This window comes from Chiloscyllium plagiosum, unplaced genomic scaffold, assembly GCF_037043375.1.
Source record: "Chiloscyllium plagiosum isolate Xiang-an unplaced genomic scaffold, Cpla_swu_hap1 HiC_scaffold_3, whole genome shotgun sequence".
Taxonomy (NCBI): Eukaryota; Metazoa; Chordata; class Chondrichthyes; order Orectolobiformes; family Hemiscylliidae; genus Chiloscyllium; species Chiloscyllium plagiosum.
Window position 1 is genome coordinate 51,683,248 of NW_028270141.1, and position 23,036 is coordinate 51,706,283.

General features: G+C 40.6%; 1 long non-coding RNA gene across 1 annotated transcript in view; it reads right to left on the reverse strand.

Annotated features, from left to right (window-relative positions):
- The window catches only part of LOC122543172 (uncharacterized), a 139,901-nt gene extending 121,379 nt beyond the window's left edge, over positions 1 to 18,522 (reverse strand). The window contains exons 1-2 of the long non-coding RNA XR_015751806.1: positions 18,416 to 18,522; positions 17,703 to 17,800 (exon numbers count right to left, since the gene is read on the reverse strand). This is a non-coding gene — a long non-coding RNA (uncharacterized LOC122543172). The remainder of the gene's footprint in view (positions 1 to 17,702; positions 17,801 to 18,415) is intronic.
- Between the last annotated feature and the right edge of the window lie 4,514 nt (positions 18,523 to 23,036).

Genomic DNA, 23,036 nt, shown 5'->3' on the forward strand with positions numbered 1-23,036 from the left:
TAGAGGGTCAATTTGACTATGCAATGTTGTGAACTAGGTGACAGGGTGCCAGCCACTTTCCATCTCGACTGACATCACCAGAAAAATAATTGATATGAATGAAAAAGGGTTGCTGATAAATTATTAAGCCAAGAGAAAGTTTTTGCCCACAGAAAAATAATAAACTATAAAATAAGATCAAAGGTGAGATGATTTTCTTTCATTTCAGGACAGAACAGTGTGATAGAGAAGAGGTGGAATCTTATACCATGAGCCAGACTACACCCATTATTATAGCATTTATTCATTCTGACCCTACATGGATGCTTGCAGTATCCCTGCTTTGCATTACCTTGTCTTGCAGCATTTACTTCCACTGTCACAGGCTTACAGCAATAGTTTATTGCCATGCCATGTAGTACAAACACAAAGAAAGGAAATGTGTCATGGTTGTCAGCATTCCTCAGTCATTAAGCGAGATAGCAATCACTTAGGGAATCTTAGCACAATAAATCAAGGGCAGCTTCCGATTCCAGTCCAAGGGCTTCAACACATTCAGTCAGCCACTCTGGGCAGCCAGGCTCAGATTCCTGTCCACATAAGGGATAAGGAGCAGTCTACCATTTGCCTTGACGGGTTTTCCTCAGAGAATGCAGGGACAGGTATTACAGAAGATGAAAGTGGGTGGCACAGCTATTACTGTTGATGTAAGTGAGGAGGTATCCTGATTGAGTGAGTAGGCAATGAAGAAAACATACAGAGGTAGTGATGTTGGGATGGGAGAGAGCAATGAATGAAAGACTTTACAGGCAATAGAGGGAATGATGGACCATGAGCCTTGATGGGAGGTGGGTAAACAGTAGCAGAGATCAAGAGAATGTGAGGCAAAGAGAAGATGATTGCACATAACATTGGCCATTGACATTCTTCCAACTGCTGGGCATTTCTCAAGATGGCTAAGGCTGCATTTACTTGGGTGGAAACAGCAGATCAGGTTGGCATTCTCTGTTGGTCCTTGGGAAAAAAATGGGCTGTGGCACATTGGTTCAGTGGTTAGCAGTGCTACTTCACAGCACCAGGGACCTGGGTTCGATTCCAGACTTGGGCAACTATCTGAATGGAGTTTGCACATTCTCCCCATGGCTATGTGGGTTTCCTCTGAATGCTCCGGTTTCCTCCCAGAATCCAAAGATGTGTAGGTTAGGTGAATTGGCCATGTTAAATTGCCCATAGTGTTCAGGGAAGTGTAGTCAGGGGTAATGTGAAGTAATAGGGTAGGGGAATGGGTCTGGGTGAGATACTCTTCAGGGGGTTGGTGTGGAACTTGTTGGGTATAATGGCCAGTTTCCACATTGGAGGGATTCTATGAAGACATGCCGTCTGTCCAGCACCAACAGTTGCTCAAGGTACCTTCTTGTAAGCCAGTGCATTAAATTTCCCTTGTCTATCAAGTCTGAGACAAATGTCAGGGACTATGCAGGGTAGCTACAAATTAACAGTGCTTGTCCAGGGACACAATAGGCTTTTAAAGATGGGATTGGTGCCAGAAATGCTGCTTAGTTCTGGGATATTCCAGCAGTGACATTTTGTTCTGAAGTCATGTGTGGTAAGGTGGGTTTAGAATTAGACAAGAGGAGCGGGGAGATTGTTTGAAACCAGTTTGGTAATAAGGAATGAGAAAATTTGCTGAGCTTCATGAAGATTCAGCCTATGGTTATTATACCAGTCCAAGAAGAGAACAGCATGGGAAATTTTGCTGCCCAGTAGGATAGCACATCAAGCAATGCTAGTATGCTCCAAATTGAACAAGAAACATGAAGAAGTGGCTGCACAAGGCTGTTGAGTGTTCAACAATAGGATTATATGAACAAATAATCTGTGGGGATGATAACGGACAAATGCAGAATGATGCTGAGTGTCAGTCAGGAGGTTGTGTCTAATCAGTGCCAAGCGTACAAGAGGAGCAGGGACAGTTAATTATTTGTGCAGCACAGCCAGCAACTGTAAAGACGTAGCTTCTTGAAGGTATAATTGAGGCACAATTGACATCTTACATTAGTATCCAATGTAATTCCTGGCACAATCGGCATTATTCAACGAGTGCTCTCTGATTGTTGAATCACATTTAACACGAGCCATTACAAAAGGAGGTATTTTAAGTATAGACTGATTGCATACATTCAGTACTCTCAATTAAGAGCAGAAGAGGAGACATGCTGGCATTGAGATAGAAAATAACGGGAAAGAAAGGAAGAAAAGAAGGGAGATAGAAAGGGATCAAAAGGGAAAGAATGGAAGAAATTGATTTAAAGGAATATAAAGGAGAAAAGAAACAAGGAAAGAAAATTGAAACCAAGGTTTTATCTTTTATAACTGCAGGACATTCCAAAAACAAGGCTGGATGGATGGTATTATGCATCAAACAGCAGCAAAAATGTTCTTATCAGCACTTCCACAGAGATTGTGAAAGTCAACAATAGTATGTTGAGCCAGTGTGACAATTCCACAAAAATGTCATGTGCTGTACTAGATAATCTGTTTCACACTTCTGCTGAAGATTTCTGCAAGCATTTCAGCTCCATCTTTTGCACTGATGGCTTGGGCTCTTCTATCATTCAGGATGGGGATATTTGTGGAGCTTCCTTATCAGTGACAGCTCACAACTGAATGTGGCAAGATTCCAGAACTTTGATCTGATCAGTTTGGTTGTGGGATTGCTTAGCTCTGTCTATTGTTTGCTGCTTTTGCGAATAATCCTATTTGGTAGCTTCATCAGGTTGACACCTTACTTTTGGGTATGCCTCATATTGCTCCTGGCATGCCTTCCTGTGCTCTCCACTGAATTAGGATTGATTCCCTGGCTTGGTGGTAATGCTTGAGTAAGGGATAGGCCAGGAGGTTGCAGATTGAGCAGGAGTACAATTCTGCTGCTGTTGGTCCCCTGTGCTTCATGGATGCCCAGTCTTGAGTTGCTAATCTGTCTGAAATATGTCCCATTTATAGCAGAGATGCAACACAATGAAGCGTTTCTCAATGTGAAGTCAAGATTTCTTATCTAAAAGGACTGTGTGATGGTCACGTCTTACTGATACTGGAGTCACGTCAGCCAGTCCAGCTGAGGATGGCAGACTGATTTTAAGACAATTTGACAACATAGTTATCAGCAAATTCTTAATTCCAGACTTTTTTTAAATCGAATTCTTATTCAACCCTCTGCTGTGGAGGGATTCAAACCTGGGTCCCTAATAACAATATTCTGGATCAGTGGTGCTGGAAGAGCACAGCAATTCAGGTAGCATCCGAGGACAGGCAAAATCGACGTTCCTGATGAAGGGCTTTTGCCCGAAACGTCGATTTTGCCTGTCCTCGGATGCTGCCTGAATTGCTGTGCTCTTCCAGCACCACTGATCCAGAATCTGGTTTCCAGCATCTGCAGTCATTGTTTTTACCCCTAATAACAATAGTTGAGTTTCTGCATCAAGCTGTTAAAGGGTGAGATATAGAACTTCCTTATCTTTGCACAAAATTTGCCGACACACCTAGACAACACACCAATGAGTTGTAGCACGTCATTTGAAAATCAACGCTTTAGACTATGTGTGCTATATATATAATATCTCTAAGAAAATCACTTGTAATTTTTGTAATTAGGCTGAAATGGGACATGGACCACAATAATTTTGTGCACAAAAATAATTTGTATTTTGAACTTATTCAAGGATAAATAGTGCTCTTCGCATGTCATCCAATGGCAAGAGAGACCAATGTTTTCATGACTAAGTCTCCTCCAATCACCCGAGTCTTTGTTGAGGACATGTTTATCATTAGCTCACAATGCAGGGTATTGATTCTTTTGTTTATGTAAAGTCAATGGCTTTCAATGATCTCTCTGCAGTACCTTGACTAACTTTAGCCTAGTCTCTGGCAATCACCTCTCAGAACAAACCCTTGGAAACTGCTGTGTCAGAGGGCTCCACTAGACACAACAGTACAACAACATATGTAGCACCATGATGTTTGATGTTAGATAATTGTGATGATTTGAATATTGCTATGAATGATCTTGCATCCTGGTTTCTCTTGGAGATCCAATATGATATGCTTTTGACTTATGTATGTTTTCTTATGCAATCCATTTCACCTTCAGTTTTAAATTATTATTATTCCAAAGTAATGTTTTGTGAATTTTGCCATCCATTGACCTCATGATTCCCCAACATTCCATCCAGTAGAAGTCAGTAACAAACCCACTCCTGTGTTTGTGACCATTGAGTACTCTGTGGGGCATAAATTAGCTCAGTTAAAACTTCCATTCCTGATCTGGGGAGGAGGTCCTCCACCAAGGCCACTTGCTAGTTCCAGTAGCACCACCGGGAACAATGGCCAGTATGGGACTGCATCTAGACCTGATGACTGTGATATTCACTGGAATCACATGTCATAGTAAGTTGGGAAGGCTTTGAAGGGACAGAGTAGGAGGCCTCAGCATGTGGAGGATGACTTGAGTGAGGTTTGGGAAGCACAAGGCAGATCCACTGAAAGCACTCATGGAGCTGTAAAGGAGGTAACCTCCCTTTTCACCTTTCTGACCAATAGCCTGAGGACCAGAACCTGATGGGTGTCAAAGCTGGCACCAGCCTTCTTCCATTGTGGTTACTTTATAGTCAGGCAGGAAGAGGACTCAAAATACCCAAAAAAGGCTTCAATTTGCCTAAGGGTTGGTGTACTGCCTCAAGTCTCTCCTTCCACATGCAAAATTGAGGTAAGGTCAGGGCAATGCCTTATAATCAATTTCCTGTTCATCAGCCAACTAATAGGGCAAAGTTCTACTTGCCACCTGAGTTTTCTCAGCAAACAACTCACAGGCCTAGCGCTGGCCAGAAATCTTAACTGAACATGGATTTCAAACATTGGATACTTATTTATTAACCAAATTTAATTCCTGAGTGAATCTCCTCTTTAAAATGACTGGAGACAGTGAATAAGTCTTCAATGTGAGAAATTAATGCCAGTTTCTGTTAGAACACAGTAGAAGTCTGCTTGATATTGTTGGTACTGTCTCTCTATTTCCTAGGAGGTTTGTTTCATCAGTAAATGATATTCTCCATTAGATTTAAGACCTTAATTAAGCCAATTGTTAAGTGAGGTGTTAGTGACTGACATCATTACCCATTCTGAAAGCAGCGTTCTTAGCTATACTGTACTTGGGCCAACCTTTAAAGCTGCTCCTAGTTCTGCATCAATAAAGTTAATGATTGTTATCATCAGGAAAAGCCTTCCTTGTAAATGATAATATATCAGGAAACCATACTAATGAGCTTCAACAGAATCACTGGCAGATGTGACATTTCCTGCAAATCTGTTTGCACTTTGTTACAGTTCTGTTGCAATGTTAATGAGCACAGAGGAAATGTGAGAGCATTTTCAAGAATGTAATGTCCAAACAAAGTACTTCCTTTCGTATGGTAAACCACAGAGCAACCTTCGCAATAATGCAATTTGTGCAAACAGGAATTGGAGGATCTATAGGGTAAAAGAGGTCTTGGGTATGTCACTGCATATTTAAGTGGGGTTATGGAAAGGTAAGAGGCACTATGCTATGTACGGCCAAGCTTCATGCCAATTCAGAAAGAAATCGTGGCATGCTGAAGACAAACAGACCAGATTAGGGAGCAATGAGATCTTGTATTTCTGTAAAATTAAGATAAAATTGTTGCTGAGCACTTTGTAAACAGAAGTGATGGTGTACCTGACAGGTGAGAAAAAGGTGGTTTTTTTAGTTGAAGAGTTGAGTTTGGAGATGGCTTGATAACTAAAGCAAGGTAGAGAGATGATGTGAAGGAAGGAATTCCACATATTAACAGCCAATGTAGCTGAAGGCAACTGAACTAGTAAAAAATAAACTGTCGTGTCAAATAATCATCCTGGATAAAATTAAACTTCTGTTCCTCCATACCCACACACAAGGACACACAAGTCTTACTTTTTAAAAAAAAAATTCACCATTTATCTTCTGAAGTCTTCCTGGAGTACACCTGCAAGCATTTTGACAGTTTTTTAAAATTAAATAGCCAATGTTAGGTACAGTAACAATGGTTCCCTTCAAAATTACTTAATTGGCAACAAAGCACTTTAAAACATGCTGAAATGAACATCAAATGCAGTCTTCATTTTTATTTCTGAACTCGACATATTTTCAAGAATATTAAAAAGAATTTTCATGTCATGAATGTATATTGCTTGCAATATGTATTGGTCCTCTGCAAAGGTAAAACGCCTACTGCTCAGTACATTACAGCTGCCCACGGATTTTATGTACAGACTTTCAGTTGCGTCAATTTCTGGCCCCAGGGTCATAATTCACAATAGCCCATGGCTTCTACAAATCTTCTGCAAAATTACAAGCCCATGTATTACAGATCCCCATCATAGTTATCAAAATTTGTGTGTTCCTTTTTTTTTCTTTCATTCACAGAATGTGGGCATTGCTGGTTAGGTCATCATATATTGCCCATTCCAAATGGTCCACAGGGCAGTTATTTAGATTAGAATCCCTACAATGTGGAAACAGGCCCTTCCGCTCAATAAGTCCACACAGACCCTCCGAAGAGGAACCCACCCAGATCTATTTCCCTCCGACTAATGCACCTAAAATTATGGGCAATTTGGCATGGCCAATTCATCTGACCTGCACATCTTTGGACTGTGGGAGGAAACCGGAGCACCTGGAGGAAACCCACACACACACAGGGAGAATGTGCAAACTTCACACAGACAGTCGCCCGAGGCTGGAATTGAACCTGGGACCCTGGTACTATGAGGCAGCAGTGCTAATCACCCAGCCACCGTGCCGCACCAAAAGAATCAACCACATCATTCTAGGTCTGAAGTCACATGTAGATCAAACCAGGTAAGGATTTCCTTCCCTAAAAGACTTCAATGAATCAGATGCTTCTTTTTTTTCACAAAAATTGACATTAGTTAAATGGTGACTATTAGGCTAGATTTCTAAAAATGATCCAGCTCTTTTATCAAATTCAACTTTTATCATCTGTCCACTGTAGGATTCAAACCATTCTCCCCAGAATTTGAGCTTGAAAATCTAGATTACTAGTTCTGTGACATTATCACAGTGTAACATCCACACCAATTAAATAACTGATTAATCATGAAAGGAGCCATTGCACCTCCTGTGTTGATCTCCTCACTTAGCACTACCAACAAGCCCTGTACCCAGCAGGATACCCTGTCAGCATTGTTTGCCAAATAATAAAGGCAGGCAGTTTTTTTTTAAAAGACAAGGGTAGGGCTGTGGATGAAGAAGCATTAACCTGGAAGTTTAGGGTTAGCATTAGGATTTTCCTCTCCACAGATGTTGCTGAGTGTTTTGAGAATGTTACTGCCTTAATTTCATACTTTAAACAACCACAATATTTTGTCTTGCTGCTCTGCAAAAACTATATGCTTCCAGACATGATCGGTCTGCTAGATCTAACCATTAAAACTGAAGATGACTGGAATGAATAATAAGAGACCACCTAGAGTGGGACATGCTGCTAAAAGGGAGAGGAGGGGGGAAGGGGACTGTTTAGCAGGGAGCCATATCTACCTTCAGAGAGCAATTCTCTAACCTGATATATAGTGACAACCACTGCTTGCAATGACTTTATTATATTAGAGAGTTTGCAATTGAATTCTGCCAATTATTATAATCACAGCTCAACCTGAAGGCAGGTTGTCAGTCAAGTGAAGGTGACCACAACTATTCATTTTTATGAATCGTTTTTTTTCCCAGGCTTGCAGTTTGAACTCTGCAGCTGTGTATGCGCATAGTTCAAGCACCATACAATGCATAGAACAATGAACTACTTGGGCTTTTACACTCTCTTGATGGCTCTTCAGTGTGCCTTTGCCTCAGCTTGTGCTGCTGAGTTGCTTAGGGAGAAAGTGAGGACTGCAGATGCTGGAGATCAGAACTGAAAATGTGTTGCTGGAAAGGCGCAGCCGGTCAGGCAGCATCCAAGGAGCAGAAGAAACGAGGTTCTGGGCATGAGCCTGAAGAAGGGCTCATGCCCGAAACGTTGATTCTCCTGCTCCTTGGATGCTGCCTGACCTGCTGCGCTTTTCCAGCAACACATTTTCAGCTGCTGAGTTGCTTGTCAAGTGGTGTGTTCAGAGTAATGTAAGGCTGATGGCTTTTAATGGAGTACAATGCAGGTCTCAAAGGATGATTTTGAACAGTTCCGGACCTTGAGGGCTGGATTCAGACTGATCTCGACCAGCCTGAACATCAGCAATTGGGCTGGTCCACTGCTGGCAGCAAACAGTGAAGGCACTGGCAGAATAGCAGTAATGGTGAGGTGACAGGGACTGTTATTTGGTCTGAGAAACGTCAGTTGGTCTCTGCTCTATGGACCCACAGCCACCTATCTTCCCACTGCCTTTTCCCCAAAGAGGCACCTCAACAATCTTAATAATTGACTATGCCAATCGACAGCACTGTTTGTATCTCTCGATTACTGGAGTGGTGCATAAGTTCTGTAGGACACAGATTATAATGGAAAAATTAGATGAAATATTGTTGCTTTCACCAAAGATTACTTAGCTCCCCTGACTATGCATCTTAATTATGATTAAAACTAATTTACAACTAAATGCATAAAATGAGCTTAGATAAGTTTAATAACTTAACACTAGTGGTATGTAATTACAATAAAGTCTATCGAGTTCTCAAATGTCCAACAGTCTCAAAACACCTTTTTAATCTCTCTTATTTAATTGAAACAAACCACATGTGTTGTTCCACCTACTCCAGGAGAAGGTCCAGCCACAATGTTTCATAGCACTAATTGAATTCCAACATTAAATCATTGGATTAGGGTAGATTACAATCCAGAAGGAATCAAAAGGATTAAGTGTTACATGGTGAGACAAACCAGGAACAGTGAAAATGGCATTGTTCGGGGAAGTCTTATTCAACTAACAGAATTCACTTCCTTGAGGAAATAATAAGGAAGATTGATGAGGGTAGTGCAAATGGATGTTACTGATATGGATTAGACTCAGACATTTACAGCACAAGAAGAAGCCATTCAACCCATCATGTTCATGCCAGTCAATAAAGACCTTATTGCCTTAATCCCATTTTCCAGCTCTTGGCCCATTAACTTGGAGGTTTGGGCAGCGCAGGTACATATCTAAATATTACTTAAATGTTGTTATGAGAGTTTTTGACTCTACCACCCTTTCAAGCAGTAGTTCCAGACTCCCACGCAGCATACCCCTTGCCCTGAACATCATATTACAGGAAGGATATAATTGATACAGTCAAAGAGTCCTACAGCATGGAGATAAGCACTTTTTCCCAAACTAGTCCATGCTGACCAAAATGTTCATCCACACTAACCCCATTTCCCTGCAACTGGCCTATATTCTTCTAAATCTTTCCTATCCATACAATTATTCAAATACCTTTTAAATGTTGTTCATGTACCTGCCTCAATCACTTCGGCTGGCAGCTCATTCCATATGTGTACCACCCACTGCATAAAAAAGCTGCCCCTCAGGTTGCTTTTTATTCTTTCTCCTCTAACATTAAACTTATGCCCTCTAGTCCTTGATTCCCTAAACCTGGGAAAATAACAGAGTGCATTCACCCTATCCATGCCTCTCGTGACCTTACATATTTGTATAATATCCCCTCTCAATCTCCTACACACTAAAGAAAGATCTAGTTTGTCCAACTTCTTCCTATAATTCAGGCCTTTGAATCCTGGCAACATCCTTGCAAAATTTCTTTTACACTCTTTCCAGTTTAATAACATCCTTCCAATAGCAAGATGACCAAAACTGAACACCATATTCCAATTGTGGTCTCACTAACATCCTGTACAACTGCAACATAACTTCCCAACTTCTATACTCAATGCCCTGACTGATAAAGGCCAGTGTGCCAAAAGCTTTCTCCAATGCCCTGTATACCTGTGACTCCGCTTTCAGAGAAGCGTGCACCTGAACTCCAAAATCCCTCTGTTCCATGACACCCCTTAAGGCCCTACCATTCAGCATGAAAGTCCTATCTTGATTTGACTTTCCAAAATGCAAGACCTTTTATCTATATTCATTTGTCAATTCTCAGCCCCCTTCCCCAGCTGATCAAGGTCTTACTGCAATTTTTGATAACCTTCCTTACTGTCCACGATGCTGCCTCATTTTAGTGTCATCTGCAAAATTACTAATCATGCCTTGTACATTCTCATCCAAATCATTGATATCCAAACAGCAACAGGTCTAGCACTTACCCCTGAGGCACTCCAGTAGTCACAAGCCTCTAGCCCGACAACCATCCTTTTACTATTACCCTCTGCTTCTATTATCAAGCCAATTGTGTATCCAATCTTTCAGCTCCCTCTGGATTCCATGCAATCTAACCTTCTAGAGCATTAGGCTATATCTACCGCCCAGATCACTGCATGAAAGAACAAATTTATGAGCCATTATTTCCCATACACAAAGCTATGTTGACTACTCCTAATCAAAGCCTATCTTTCCAAATGCATGTATATCTTATCCTTTAGAATTTTCTCAAGTAACTTACCTGCCACAAATGTTAAGCTTGCAGGTCCATACTTCCCAGGTTTTTCTTTGTAGCCCTTCTTGAATAAGGGCACAACATTCACCACCCTTAGTCTTCTGGGACCTCATCTGTGCTAATCACAGAAGATCCAACAAGTCCACACCGACCCTCTGAAGAGTAACCCATGCACACCCATTTCCCAACCCTATTACTCTACTTTTACTGTTGAATCACATACCTAAATTACACATCCCTGAACACTATGAGCAATTTAGCATGGCCGAACCACCTAATCTGCACATTTTTTGATTGTGGGTGGAAAACAAAGCACCTGGACAAAACCCCACGCAGACACGGGGAGAATGTGCAAACCCCACACAGACAGTTGTCCAAGGCTGGAATCGAATTCAGGTGTTAACCACTGAGCCACCATGCTGCCCCTATTCTGGTCTGGAGGCAGTACAAAGTAAATTAACAAGAATTTTGCCATGCTTTGAAAATTGCAAGTATGAGGACAGAATAGGTGTGCTAAACTTGTTTTTCTTAGAACCGAGGAGGTTGAGTGGAGACTTAGTTGAGGTATACACAGTGATGAGGGGTTTGGTCATCGTGGACAGAGAAGATCTGTTTCCGCAGGAGGCACAGATTTAAGTATATGGTGTGATGGATTAGAGAAGGTATGAGGAAAATCTTTTCACCCAGACGGTGGTTGGTGTCTGGAATTTGTTGCCCAGTGTGGTGATTAAGACAGAAACACTCAACTCACTGAAGAGGAACCTGAAGTGCTATAACCTGCAAGGCTACGGCTGAGGTGCTGGAATGTGAAATTGGGTTGGACGGCTAGTTTGTTCAATTGGTGCAAACATGATGAGCTGAAAGGTCTTTTTCTATGAAAGGAGGTCATTCATCCAATTGTACCTGTTTAGCTCTTTGTTCAAGAATCTGAAATACAATCACTATCTGTTCTGCAACCTTGAACCTTGACTGTTAACACATCCAATATGTGTTAAAAAGAACAAATACATCATCCAATTCCTGTGCTCAGTGCGCAACCCACCAAGTTCCACCAAACCCCTCTCACTTTTCTTACCAATAATTACCCCAAAAACCTCAATGCTAACAGCTTAAATGGGGCAAACAATGGGCCTTTGTGTTAAGACTGGACAGAAGTTCACTAAATTCCTTTAACTCTGGGTGAACCAATGGTCTGCATGAATTGTATATTGTACATTACTTTCATATTTATAGAACATAAAATACTAGTAGTTCTTTAGTTTTGTTTCCATGCACTCTCATGGATCTTTTATATTTCATCCTTCGGGGTTCTCTGCACATGTTTTACAATATGTTTTGACATACTGTGTAATGTCATTGTTTAGTTTCTCATTAGAATATACGACTCTACATTTGTGAACATGAAATTTCATCTTCTCTTCCATAAATCTGAGTCTTTTATAGCCTTTGTTATTTGCATGGCAGTTGTCCTCTTCTCTTTCCCCAAGCCTAAATCATCTGAATATATCAAAAACAAATGTAAATTCAGTACAGACTCCTCACACACATTTGATTGATATTCAAACATTCACTGTCCCAACACCAGTGTGCAGTAGGAGTGTATCCCATTTACATGATGTACTGCTGAAACACAACAAAGCTATGACCACTAACATCCAGAAAGACAAGGGCAGAAGATGCATGGGACCTTCACAATCTGCATGTTTCCCTCTGAATCATTCACAATCCTGTCATTGAAATAAGCTACTATTCTTCCATTGTCATTGGATCAACATAGAGTCATAGAGATGTACAGGATGGAAACAGACCCTTCGGTCCAACCCGTCCATGCTGACCAGATATCCCAACCCAATCTAGTCCCCCCTGCAATACCCGGCCCATATCCCTCCAAACCATTCCTATTAATATACCCATCCAAATGCCTTTTAAATGTTGCAATTGTACCAGCCTCCAGCACGTCCTCTGGCAGCTCATTCCATACACGTAACACCCTCTTGTGTGAAAACGTTGCCCCTTAGGTCTCTTTTATATCTTTCCCCTCTCACCCTAAACCTATGCCCTCAAGTTCTGGACTCCCTGACCCCAGGGAAAAGACTTTGTCTATTTAATCCTATCCATGCCCCTCATAATTTTGTAAACCTCTATAAGGTCATTCCTCAACTTTCGACACTCCAGGGAAAACAGCCCCAGCCTGTTCAGCCTCTCCCTACAGCTCAAATTCTCCAACCCTGGCAACATCCTTGTAAAGCTTTTCTGAACCCTTTCAAGTTTCACAACATCTTTCCGATAGGAAGGAGACCAGAATTGCATGCAATATTCCAACAGTGGCCTAATCAATGTCCTGTACAACCGCAACATGACTTCCCAACTCCTGTACTCAATACACTGACCAATAAAGGAAGGCATACCAAACGCCTTCTTCACTATCCTATCTACCTGCGACTCCACTTTCAAGGAGCTATGAACCTGCACTCCAAGGTCTCTTTGTTCAGCAACACTCCGTAGGACCTTATCATTAAGTGTATAAGTCCTGCTAAGATTTCCTTTCCCAAAATGCAGCACCTCACGTTTATTTGAATTAAACTCCATCTGCTACTTCTCAGCCCATTGGCCCATCTGGTCAAGATCCTGTTGTAATCTGAGGTAACCTTCTTCACTATCTACCACACCTCCAATTTTCGTGTCATCTGCAAACCTACTAACCATATCTCTTATGCTCACATCCAAATCATTGATATAAATGAGAAAAAGTAGAGGACCCAGCACCGATCCTTGTGTCACACCACTGGTCACAGGCCTCCAGTCTGAAAAACAACCCTCCACCACCACCCTCTGTCTTCTACCTTTGAGCCTGTTCTGTATCCGAATGGCTAGTTCTCCCTGTATTCCGTGAGATCTCACCTTGCTAACCAGTTTCCAAAGGGGAACATTTTCAAAAGGCTTACTGAAGTCCACATAGATCACATCTACCATTCTGCCCTCATCAATCCTCTTTGTTTCTTCTTCAAGAAACTCAATCAAGTTTGTGAGACATGATTTCGCATGCACAAAGCCATGTTGATGATCCCTAATCAGTCCTTGCCTTTCCAAATACATGTACATCCTGTCCCTCAGGATTCCCTCCAACAACTTGCCCACCACCAACGTCAGGCTCACTGGTCTATGGTTCCCTGGCTTGTCCTTACCACCCTTCTTAATCAGTGGCACCACGTTAGCCAACCTCCAGTTTTCCGGCACCTCACCTGTGACTATCGTTGACATAAATATCTCAGCAGGAGGCCCAGCAATCACTTCTCTAGCTTCCCACAGAGTTCTAGGGTACACCTGATCAGGTCCTGGGGATTTGTCCACCTTTATGCATTTCAAGACATCCAGCACTTCCTCCTCTGCAATATGGACATTTTACAAGGTGTCAACATCTATTTCACTACATTCTATATTTTCCAACTTGTTTTCCACAGTAAATACTGATGCAAAATACTCGTTTAGTATCTCCCCCATTTTCTGCAGCTCCACAGAAGGGCCGCCGTCCCGATCTTTGAGGGGCCCTATTCCCTCCCTAGTTATCCTTAATGTATTTATGAAAATTCTTTGGATTCTCCTTAATTCTATTCGCCAAAGCTATCTCATGTCCATTTTTTGCCCTCCTGATTTCCCTCTTAAGTATACTCCTACATATGTTATACTCTAAGGATTCACTCGAGCTATCCTGTCTATTCCTTCTTTTTCTTAACCAAACCCTCAATTTCTTTAGTCATCCAGCATTCCCTTTCACCCTGTCATGAATATACTTTTTTGGATTCTTGTTATCTCATTTCTGAAGGCTTCCCATTTTCCAGCCGTCCCTTTACCTGCGAACATTTGCCTCCGGTTGGACCGAAGGGTCTGTTTCCATGCTGTACATCTCTATAACTCTATAACTCTATGACTCAATCAGGTTTCGAAAATTCTTGCCTAATACCGTTAAAATTGGCCTTTCTCCAATTTAGAACTTCAACTTTTAGATCTGGTCTATCCTTTTCGGTCACTATTTTAAAACAAAGTGCTCCCCCACTGACACCTCAGTCACCTGCCCTGCCTTATTTCCCAAGAGTCGGTCAAGTTTTGTACCTTCTCTAGTAGGTACATTCACATACTGAATCAGAAAATTGTATTGTACACACTTAACAAATTCCTCTCCATCTAAACGCTTAACACTAGGGCAGTCCCAGTCTATGTTTGGAAAGTTAAAATCTCCTACCATAACCACCATATTATTCTCACAGATATCTGAGATCTCATTACAAATTTGTTTCTCACTGTCCCTCTGACTATTAGGGGGTCTATAATGCAATCCCAATAAGGTTATCAACCCTTTCTAATTTCTCAGTTCCACGCAAATAACTTCCCTGGATGTATTTCCAGGAATATCCTCCTAAGTACAGCTGTAATTTTAACCCTTATAAAATTGCCACTTCCCCTCCTCATTTGCCTCCCTTTCTGTCCTTCCTGTAGCATTTGTATCGTGGAACATTAAGCTGCCAGTCCTGCCCATCCCTGAGCCATGTTTCTGTAATTGCTATTATTTCCCAGTCCTATGTTCCTAACCATGCCCTGAGTTCATCTGCCTTCCCTGTTAGGCCCCTTCCATTGAAATAAATGCAGTTTAATTTATTAGTCCTACCTTGTCCCTGCCTGCCCTGTTTGACTCACTTCTGTTCTCAACTGTACCAATTTATCAGATTGACCTCTTTCCTCACTATCTCCCTGCCCCCCCCCCCCCCCAACCTTACTAGTTTAAATCTTTCCGAGCAGCTCTAGCAAATCTCCCTGCCAGTGTATTAGTCTCCTTCCAGTTTAGGTGCAAGCCATCCTTCTTGTTCAGGTCATTTCTACCCCAAAAGAGATTCCAATGGTCCAAAAATGTGAATGCTTCGCCCATACACCAGCTGCTCAGCCATGCATTCATCTGCTCTATCCTCTTCGTCCTTCCCTCACTAGCTTGTAGCACCAGGAGTAATCCAGATATTACTACTCTCGAGGACCTCCTTTTCAAATTCCTGCCTAACTCTTTGTAATCTCCCTTCAGAATCTCAATCTTTTCCTTTCCTATGGCATTGGTTCCAATGTGGGCAATGACCTCTTGCTAGCCCCTCTACCCCTTGAGAACATTCTGCACACTCTCTGAGAGATCCTTGATCCTGGTGCCAGGGAAGCAACACATCATTCTAATTTTTCGCTGCTAGCCACAGAAATGTCTGCCTGTACCTCGGGCTAGAGAGTCCCCTGACACAATTGATCTCTTGGAACCTGACAAACCCCTCATTGCATTAGGGCCAGTCTCAATACCAGAAATTTGGCTGTTCATGCTATGTTCCTCTGTGAATCAATCACCCCCTACATTTTCCAAAACAGCATACTTGTTTGAAATGGGGATAGCCACAGAAGACTTCTGCACTAGTTGCCTACCTCTCTTACCTTTCCTGGAGTTTACCCATCTATGTGACTGTATCTGAGACTTTCCCCCATTCCTATAACTGCCATCCATCACATACTGTTGCTGTTGCAAATTCCTCATTGCCTCTAACTGTCTCTCCAACCGATCCATTTGATTTGATAGGATTGGCAACCAACAGTATTTATTGCAGATATAATCCGCAGTAACCCTTAGACTCTCTTTAAACTCCCACACCTGTCAAGAAGTGCATATCACTCTACTAAAGGCCATTTTTGCTCCTTTATAATCTACAGACTCAGAAAATAACACCGTCTTATTCCTCTACAAAACATTGCCCCAGGTTAAATTAATAGTTACGGCTTATATTTTAAGTTTAATCAAGAGACATATCTCAAAAAACATATAATCAAGAAAGAATCCACACACTTCAAACAATTCACTTATCTGTTTCTGTGCTGTGAACGTCATCCAAACAGTTCCTCCAAGATCAGTTATAAAATTCACTGTTTGTTAATTTTCCCAGATGCAATCCGATGTCCAGCGATACATAAACTCAAACAGCAGAGGCAGTAACTGTATAGGTACACTGTGGTGTAAGTTTCTTTCCTCTCTGTCTCCTGCACTGACCTCACCATATGCTTCCTTTGTCTGTTCTTCTCCCTTTTAAAACTGCTATAGTTTTGACTTTTTTTTCCCAAAGTTCCAAAACAATGCAACAGCATCCAAAATAGTAATTGCTGCTCATGGAATTCAAGGAAATCACCTCCAGCACCTAAAATACCTCAATAAAGGAGCAGCTGTTACAGCCAGAAATTTTTCCTATCCTCCATCTTGGACATCCTGGAACTCCCTGCCTCACAACACAGTGGGTGTCCCTACACTCCAAGAACTGTAGCAGCTCAAGAAGTTGGCTCATCATCACCTTTTTCTGAACAATTCGGAATGGGCAATAAATGCTTGGCCGTGTCAAAAGAGGGCAGCTAATTGGCACAAACATTATCAAGTGGCTGAAACCTGCTACTAGAGCTTTATTTCTCAAAGACACAGTCCCAAAGATATCATCACTCATTAAAGAAGCCACAACTGTAAAAAAGGAAATAAAAAGAAAAAGACAGGACAGAAAAAATAATTTAAAGAATAGGACAAACAAGCCTTGTATGTTACTTCAATAAAAGAAATAGACCTTCAATGAGTGCGGTTTATCTGAAGAATAAGTCAGAGAGGCTAATGGAATTGGTACTGATTAAACTTCAGGAAAGACCTCCTGGGGAAAAAAATGGGCTACATCCATGAATTGAAGATAGATACCAGCAGGAAGCCATAGTAACAGACCAACAACAATTACTGAGGTTCCCAATTTACAAATGTTCAATTTACAAACTGTAGTGGTTGGAATCAGGTGGAACTTTGTTAACTACAAGGTTCTTGATTGGGGTTGTTAACCTGGGCCAATCAGGAAAGCCTTGGTTGACCAATATGACCAGGAGATTAGAATCTCCTCAGTTGAGGACTGACTCCAAGCTGGCTGACCACAGTATTGTGCACAGGCGAATAAAGAGTGACTTGGTGATGGGACACCAGCCTCTGTGCAGTTATTTCACAAACACAGGCCATATATGGCTGCAAGTTTAAATACCCAATGCACAAAACATTTCCTACATGTTTGAAGGTAGTATTTCATATAAATCAACTTACAGACTCCAGAATTGGGATTGTTTTGCCTTCTTTTGGTGCAGACAACACAATTGATAGTCAGAAAAATGCATCAAACCAGCAAGATCTGTCATTGTCTCCTAAAGACAGAATACATACAATGACATATTCATAATATCAACACTGTATCATGGTATAAAGCTCTCAATCTCCATCTTAACAAGGGCCATTGGCTGAATGACACTTTGAGGGAAGCATGCAATAGTTTGTGACCAAATTGCTCAATACTAGCCTGTACATGGCAGTAATTGCAAATTTATTTTACATAGAGATACCTGGAACTGTAACACACATCTATTGAACCTTACAGTATGATGCTACCTAGGTCTGGCACTTAATTTACATAAGCTAACTTAAGTATCACTTTATCAGGTGTAGAAATCTTGCTATAGGTAAAACTCACATCATGCTATCTAGGGCACATCATGAGGGAAGGATAACTCAACGATCATTTATTTATCGCCCATTGACTAATTTTCATTTCATATTACACCAAATGCTTGAAAGTTTACTAATTAAATCCAGTTAGCAGGCATCCTACTGAACACATCACAGTTTGGATACATCATGCTTCCTTTATTTATCAAATTGACCATAACTTCAAAAGACTCTGCAACTTGAATACATTTGTTTGGAAGGAATTCAACATATTTCAAGCAAATCTCAATTGTGTTAAAGATTAAACATTTTCTTACCAATATCCACTGCAGAGTAAAATCCAAGCATTCCTCGATACACAATGGCAAGATTTTCCATGTTTACATGCTAAATTACCCTGGAATATATTGCTGGCTACATTTTTAAATGCAGGCACATAATTGAGGAATGAGTGAAAGTTAAATAAATAAAACATTGAAGAGGGCCCTGCTGAAGTGTCACATAGAAAATGCTTAGTGCTGTTTTCTATGTAGTCAGCAGGAACAGTGCAGTTTTTGTCATTGACTGTGACTGGAGAATTGATTTTGGATTTGTTCTCTTCCACATTGCTTTGCATTGTGCAGTGTTACATTTGTCACCCAGTTCACTGCTTAATATGACATATGTTGAACTCAATGAGACATGTTACATATAAGAAAGAGAAAATTGCTTTATTTTATAGATGAGCTTTGTCACTTAGTTATGTCACATTCTCCATTGTGGAATTATACAACTTCTTTCTGTTCACTGGTTCACTTACTTAGTTCTGTGGAATAGTCATGTCAACAAGTTTTAGTGTTTGTCTTTCAGTTTATTTGATATTTGTGTACTGACAACCAGAACTGTCAGCTCATTCTTACTGTTTCCTTATCTTCTACAGTCAATCTCTGTCACTTGTCTAGACCGGACATATTATTATAACTTCAACTTCGGCAATATGTTTCATTTACCTCATATTTTCAACCAGTTGCAATGTACTTCAAAATATTTTGATGTGAGTTATTACATAGCTATTTTTGGATTATCAATAAGGTTCAGAGAGTCAAACATAACTTATTTTCTGTCTGTTTGGAATGTTTTGGTTAACCAGTTTATGGAGCATGTCTGTTGCTGGGTATACACAAAAGGGTGTGGGGCTCTTGGAGGACTGCAGTTTGTCATACTCATGAGGTCAGAAGTCACACAACACCAGATTATTGTCCAACAGGTTTATTTGAAATCACAAGCTTTTGCAGCACTGCTCCTTCATTAGGTGAAGTCTTCACCTGACAAAGGAGCAGCATTCGAAAGCTTGTAATTTTAAATAAATCTGTTGGTCTATAAACTAATGTCACATGACTTCTGACCTTGTCCACCCCTGTCCAACATTGGCTGTCCACATCATATTCATGAGGGACTGAATGGCTTCTTCCTGTTTATGTCCCAAGCTCCGCTCTGTTGATTGGCTGTTTGAGGGGTTGGGGGTTAATGAAATAGATCTGAATCAACTTTCAAACTGGAAAGGACTCCAACAGTTGAATAGTTTAATTTTACATTTACCTTTCTACTTCATTAATCTGCTGGTTCCTCTTCAGCTTGAATAAATAATAGGTGTTTGTCAGTCTTGCAATCTTTGCCAAACAGACTGATTTTGTACACGAGCTGTATTATCTTGTTCAGTTCATTAGTCTTCACAGTCTTAATCACTTGATTAGTCCTTATGTTTTGTCCAGTGATTAATTCAGTGGTCTTGATTACTTTGCAAATGAAAATGTATTTTTTAAAATTATTGCAAACTCAATTTCATTGTGATTCTCTAGTTCTCTGAAATTTACTAATTTCTAACATAGATTACAAGGCAATTGTCAGAGTGCCTCAGATACTCATGTGCTTGTGTTCAAAAATCAGATTTCTCATGGTCTGCTCCATGATAATTGATGCTGAATTTTCACATTTAGTACTTTCTTGTCGTCAGAGCCAGGTTTTTTCTACTATTAACAGACACAGATTTTTGACATTTTTTATTCTTAAAGAAAACAACTCAAAGATTAGGGACATGAGGAGCTGCTGATAAATCCATATCTATGCAAACTAAATTCGTTTTTATTCCCTGATCCATTCTTTTCATTGTCTTCCACTAGACTTAAGCTTAACAAAATAGAATGTTTAGCTGCCCTATATAGCAGAAGGAAAATTAGAAGTTTATGGGCAGGCAAACCAGACAAAGTCATTCCATATTCTATTCCATCTGTGTCAATGGACCAAGCTGAATAGATGTGTCCAGTCTAAATGCAATACTGCCTGTTTATTGTACTTGCTCATTTCTAATTTCACCTGCAAAATCTCTAGAGTACTGGCCCAAAAATTGAATTTATAGATGGCACAAGGAGTAGAATTTGCAAAAGATAAACAGCCAATGCTCCAACATAGTTGTGGCAGTTCTCTATCTGTGAGGTGCACAGACTAACGTTTTTGTGTCTGTAACAATGTTGATCACTTCTGCAAAGATCCATTAAACATATTCTAATAGTATTAGTGTTTATGGTTCAGGCATTTATTATTTAAATAATGATTTTCCTTCCTGCATTGTAAATCAATAAAATCATTGTGACCCATCCCTGAAACTATTGGCTGTAGACCTGCAAAACAAAAGTCAATGGTTCAAATTCTTTTAGAGGAAATTGACTGCAGTAAACCCAACAGAAATGTGAGCCAACACTAGATTATTGATCAAGAAAGCTGCTGCCTTGCCATTATAAACAATCTGGTTCAGGAGTGTCCTTGAGGAAAGGTAACCAAGTTTGCCTAGTCTACGCTATTAGCAAGTCTAATTTACACCACATGGTTAAAAGGTCACTCAAATATTCTACCATTCCTGTTTCCAAGAGGCGCTTCCCACCATTTTTTCTGGAATCTGGACAACTCATAATAAATACAGTTTGCTAGCATCATTTACATTTTGGGACAAATAAACCAAATACAACACAGATGAATTCATATTCTCAATTCACTGTGCTTATGGATTCAAGTGAATTGACAGCCTTTGACATAAAATCAATAGACATTGTTTAAAAGAAAACTACATTGATAAAGTATCACATAACATTACAAAGACACCACCATCATTTATGTCCTTTTGCAGTGTGGTCATGCAGCAGTCAATTTATGCATGGCAAGATCACACAAACCAGAACAAGGAAGTGAACTAATGATCAGTTTGCCTCGTGTTAGTTGAGGGGTGTGTGAATCAGAGCACAAGCAGAATTTTCCTATTCACTGGTGAATGGTAAAACAGGGCTTTTATCTCAGAAGATCACCTTGTTCCTCAGTCTTACTTCCTTTCAAGGTGGAATCTCTGACAGTTTAACACTCTGCCAGTCCAACAATAAAGCGATATCATAGAAGATGTGCTGGGAAGCATGAAGTTAATTTTCACCGTTGAGACATCTCATGGCAGATATAACAAAAAGAACAAGATAACAGAGAGCATGAGTAAGTATTTTACAGCCTAACAGTATGCCTTAATTCAAGCATTAGAAAAACATTTTCCACTGCACCCAACCACATGGCACAACCATTTTGGAAAGATTGATTAACTGGAATTAACATTAAATTGTAGCTGATTATAATAAAAGATTGGAGAAGTTGGGTCTTTTCCTTGAAAAGGAGAAGGCTAAGAGAAGATCTGATAGACGTTTACCAATCCATGAGGCATCTGGCCGGAATTAATAAGGAGAAACTGTTCGCTCTCAGAAATGGATCAAGAGCCAGAAAGCACAGACTTAAAGTGCTTTGGAAAAGCAGCAAATGTGAGGTGAGAATTTTATTTCCCACAGAGCATCTTGTTAGTGTCTGGAATGCATTGCCTGGAAGCGTGCTGGGGACCGGTTCAGTCGAGACATTCAAGACAGCATTTAGGTGATCATTTAAATCAAATCACACTCTGGGGAAAAAGCAGTGGATTGGCACAAGGTCAAAATAATCACTGGGTTGATGCAGACAGGAAGGACCAAAAGGGCTGTTTCTGCAGTGTAACATTTCTCTGATTTAGTGATTTGTTATTGTTACAGAAACAGGCTGTAAGAACAGGCTGATTTTATTTCTTTCACTCATCACACAATTATTATTGTAACACTACAATTTTAAATCCTAAATAATGGTCTATAAGATGAATATTTGTTTTGATTTGTAAACCTTTCCTTTGCAAAAACAAAATTATTTAGTGGAGATTGCAAGATTATAATGGCCGGGATCTTCAACTAGGAGGTAATTGCTGCTCCATTCAAACATTCTCCAGAGTTGGTGTTGCTCTACATTTCTTTCAGGTCTGTTCAAGTCAGAAATGTGGAGTGTACTTTGGAGAGCTTTGTCATAACTGAGTCAAGTCAGGGATAAGACAGGACACACCACTTTTTTGCAGAACCAGCTGTTGTACCCAAAGATCAAAGCTACAGTGTGAATGTGCATGAATGAGAGAGGAATGGGTAAGATGGGAAGATTCAGTGAGGCAAGTGTGTAGCTGGGTGAGATGGTGGTCAGGTAGGTTGGTAAGTCGATGAGATGATAGCTATATAAATTGGCAAATTGATAAGGTCATGCTTCGGTAGGCTGGCACTTGGATGAGGTGGCAACAGGTGAGGCAGCAGGTGGGCAAGTGAGTTGTCAAGTCTTGGGAACAGTTGGGTGGTTGGACTTAGTGTGGAAATGAGGAGATGGGGAATCAGAGTGCCAGCTGGGGCAGGAGCTGTGTGAATGGGAGGCAAGAAGGTAGTCATATGTTTAGTTACTAAAGTTTTACTCTAAAATTTCCTGAATAACAATCTGACTAAGCACATATGAATTGTCTGAGGTCTCTGACTCTAACTCCAAGTCGAAGATATTCAGAGAGTCTTGGTGGGAGTCTTAGGGTCATAAAATTAT